General features: G+C 38.4%; 1 pseudogene; it reads right to left on the bottom strand.

The window, feature by feature from the left end:
- Positions 1–239: 239 nt before the first annotated feature.
- On the bottom strand, positions 240–1,109 carry LOC129067085 (40S ribosomal protein S2-like; annotated as a pseudogene).
- Positions 1,110–4,037: the final 2,928 nt, after the last annotated feature.

Raw genomic sequence — 4,037 nt, forward strand, 5'->3', positions numbered from 1 at the left:
ATATTTTGGGGGATCACAGATAACTGTCTATCATAGTTGTCTAGGATTTAGAAAAATTAAAATTTGAGGATTGGTTTAACCATTTAGATTAGGAAGAAATAAATGATTTAGAAGGTAGGAAAATAATTATAAAGTTCCTTTATTTTAACATTGGTATATATTAATATCTCAAGGTATTCTTTATTATTACTGTTATCATTATTAACTGGCTTAATTCACTTTATTTTTCTTGTATAAAATTATGTGGTAGCCACAGCTGTAGCCTGGGTCCCCTGCACAGAAACTCTGGTGTGAGTCTTTACAAGATAGTCAGTGAATTCCTCATAGGGACACCTGATGAACACAGTCTTTTACCAGAGGTTGCAGGTTAGATAGCTGTAGGTCACAGAGGTGGCTTCAGAAGTGGCCTTGGAGAAGTTGCGCAGGGCAGCAGCACAGCCCCTGGCTGAGGTGTAGCAGTCGACAATACTAGCCATCAGTTTTAGCTTCTTGGGCACAGGGGCTGAGAGAATGCCACTGTCCCTGGGGGCAGGGATGAGGTTCACTAGCCCCACAGAGTCCCACATAACCACGCAAGGCACAGGTGTAGGGCTTGCTGATCTTGTTCTCCCAGTAGCCTCACTGCACAGAGATAATAGAGAGCTTGGCCAGGATGCTAGCTCCATGGATGACAGTGGCTCCTGCCTTTGAGCACTTAACACCCGGACCAGCCTGTCCATTGTAGTCCCCAATGGCGACAAATGCCTTGAACTAGGTCCTCTGGCCTGCACATGTCTGCTTTTGCACAGGCATAGTCTTCAAAACTTCTTCTTCGAGAAATGGCCTCAAGAAAAAGTCAGTGATCTGAGATTCCTGGATGGGCAGAGAAAAGAGATAGATCTCCTCCAAGGACTTGATTTTCATGTCCTTGATCAGACTGCCCAGCCTGGTGACAGGGATCTACTCCTTGTCTTCGGCTTTGCCTCTGAGAGCTCTGTGGCCTGGACCGGGATGCTAGCTGTAACCTCAGCCTGGTTGCCATTGTCAAGTCCTCCATGGAAGCCATGGCTTCCCATTTCAGGGCCCAGGGGGCCTCCAGGCCCTCCCGCAGCACCCACCTCATCTGCCATTTTGTGTTGGGGGACGAGGGGGAGATGATAAGGTATTCTTTAAAAATTACCTGTACTGTGTGTAAATACACACACATGCACAACACATTATAGAACACTATTCAGTGATCCACGTTGTAAGTTCAAGCCAATCCAATGAAAGTCAGCTAATTTAGAACATGCAACTCTAAGATCAAGACTGATAAATTACTTTTTCAGCCAGTGAATGCTAGATGCTACCATCTTGAGTTCTGAATTATCTGCTGCTTGTAGTGTTTATTCTCCTGTGGCTTCCTCTCGTTTTGACAGTTGTTTCAATTATGTTAGATACTTTGGACTCGTAAGTGCTGACAAAATTTTGCATGTGAATGTTCTTGACCTTTCATATATATATTTGTTAGGATTAGGTTGAACAGTATTAGAAAACCCAAAAATCACAGAGGTTTAAACAAAACAGAATGTAATTTTTTTCTCTCACATGTAATTCTGGAGGTGTGCCATCCAAAGCTGATCGTCTGTTTCACAAACTCTCGAGAGACCTGAACTCTGTCCATCTCAGCGCTCTGTCTTACCTAAAGTGTGGTTTCATCCTTCTGAGTCAATGGTGATATCTTCATTGTAGACAGTAGGATAAGTAAAAGAAGGAAGAACAAGTGGCAAGCAATGCACACAAATTACTTCTGGAAAGAAAGTTTATTCCCTGAAGGTACCAAAGACACCTTTATTCATTTCCCATTAACCAAAATTTAGTCCCATAGCCTCATGAGGCTGAAAGAGAGACTGGGAAATGTAACTTTTTATTCTAGCAGGCCATGACAGCCTATTGTCCATGAGCATATGATTATTAGAAAAGCGAATGCTTCCAGAAGAAACAGGTAAGAAATAGGTAAGTGATGAACAGGACAAGGAAGAGAAAGAAGCTATTGAAGAAAGTGGTTTCACTTCAGTGATCATGTGGGGAGTTCTGCAGCAAAAATTAATCACAAATCTGTCCCACCTAGGACAAGGAAAGGAGCCTTTTGGAATTCATTGTAGTCATTCAATAGTCATAAACCACTGCTCATTTTCTCTCTCTCTCTCTCATTAGTAACAATCAATTAGTAAATTGATTGGCTTTCTCATATTTGGTAGTACTGTAGAGGAGCAGAGACAGGGAGATTGGAAGATAGGGTGTAAATGGGAGGTAATTTTTTGTTCTTTAGAATTATAGATAATTACATGTTATAATTATGATATCAAGAATTTGGGATCACTAAGTTATTTGATTATATAATCTAAACAAAAATTCTGTTTAGCATAACATCTTTACACACGTACCTTGAGTATGAACAAATGAACAGTCTGCTATCAGAATTCTAGAAACTGCTTCTGGCAAGAAGATTCTGAAACAACTGATAATCCTTTGAGAAAAATAAATATACTTGGGTGTATGGAGTGTTTTGTATCTTTCCTTCTTTTTTTTCTATTTTCTTTGTGTGTGTTTGTTTGTTTTATCTTTGATGTGCATATAAAAGGAAGAGCTCAAATAGATTGTAACTGTTAGAATTTTTTCCTTAAAATAAAACAATAGTACTGTTGTCCATAAGGCCATCAAAATCAGTGGGAACATTTGGTGCAATCAATCTATTACAAACCAATTTTATAGCTATATAATGAGATCTAATTGCTGCTTTATTAGTCTGGCTAATATTAAAAGTGTCAGTAATTGCTTTGCATTTAAGTTGGTTTTCCAATTTAAATTGCATGTCCAATACATTACCATTAACTTATGTACTTCTTTTATTTAATAGATTTTTCCCTTTCTAATCCACATTTATAGAATTTTCTTTTCATAACTAGTTGAAATGGGAAAAGGAAAGACATGAGGATAAATGAGAATATTATAGTGAATGCTTGTATTTCTGGGATGCTGTACTATATTTTTCACACTGTAAACCTAAATGGGTTTCAGATGGTCTGAGATGTCTATCTTATAATTGTCTCAATTGTATGTAAAAGAAAAACTGAGCAAATGAACTCTTTTATCATTGAGTATACAGAATGCTATTAATAATTGAAATAACTAGATTAGCCAGTTCCAATTCTTTTTATTTAATCATATTAATTAATAGGTCAAGTGATTGGTTGTTGAAATAATTCAGTGATTGTTTATTGGGGGAAATCAAACAGAACAAAGGGAATCAAATAGATCAATTATATAGTTATTTTAGATTGCTGAGGAAATACAACCCATGCTCTGAGTATTAATCATTAAATCCTATGACTATATCCTCTGGAAAAAAACTTTATTTTTTAAAAATTATATATATTAAATTTTATTAGCCTACATTATCTAGAGATAAACTAAATAAACTTCCCATGAAAGTCAGCATATAACAATGGAAAATTATAATGGTAGGAAGTTGTAACCCACCCCCACCATCCTTTTGACATTGTTTATGTAAGTGTTGACTTTGACTAATATGTGGCCTATAGATGAATAGCATATTTGTGTAAGGATCCTAGGAGTTAACTTCAAATGATACCTTGACCATCAAGCATTCTAGCTCTGGGAGATTTGCTGACCCTCAACTGTGGAGCCAGGGTGATGTGAAGCTGGGAAGACTAAACCCGGATGATGCACACTGGACCATCACTTGCCCTATCAGAATGGACAGTGCTCATCTGCACAGAGAGACCTTTTCAAACCCCTCCTTTAATCTCTTTGTTCTGTTCCCCTCTACCTCCTTATAAAAAAAAAAACCTTTGCCTCCACTGAGAGGTAGAGATGGGCTTTGTGAACCTGAAGCCCCCATCTTCCAGGAGATGGGCTTTGAGACATGAGTCCCCCATCTTCCAGATGGCCAGCAACTGCAAATAAACCACTCTCTTTTACATCAGCATCTGCTTCTCGAGTATTGGCTTTCGTAGAGGCAGGCAGCCGGACCTGTGTTCCATTACAAGTAGAAG

This window comes from Pteronotus mesoamericanus, unplaced genomic scaffold, assembly GCF_021234165.1.
Source record: "Pteronotus mesoamericanus isolate MK-2021 breed Mesoamerican mustached bat unplaced genomic scaffold, CSHL_Meso_final contig_20, whole genome shotgun sequence".
In the NCBI taxonomy this organism is placed as follows: domain Eukaryota; kingdom Metazoa; phylum Chordata; class Mammalia; order Chiroptera; family Mormoopidae; genus Pteronotus; species Pteronotus mesoamericanus.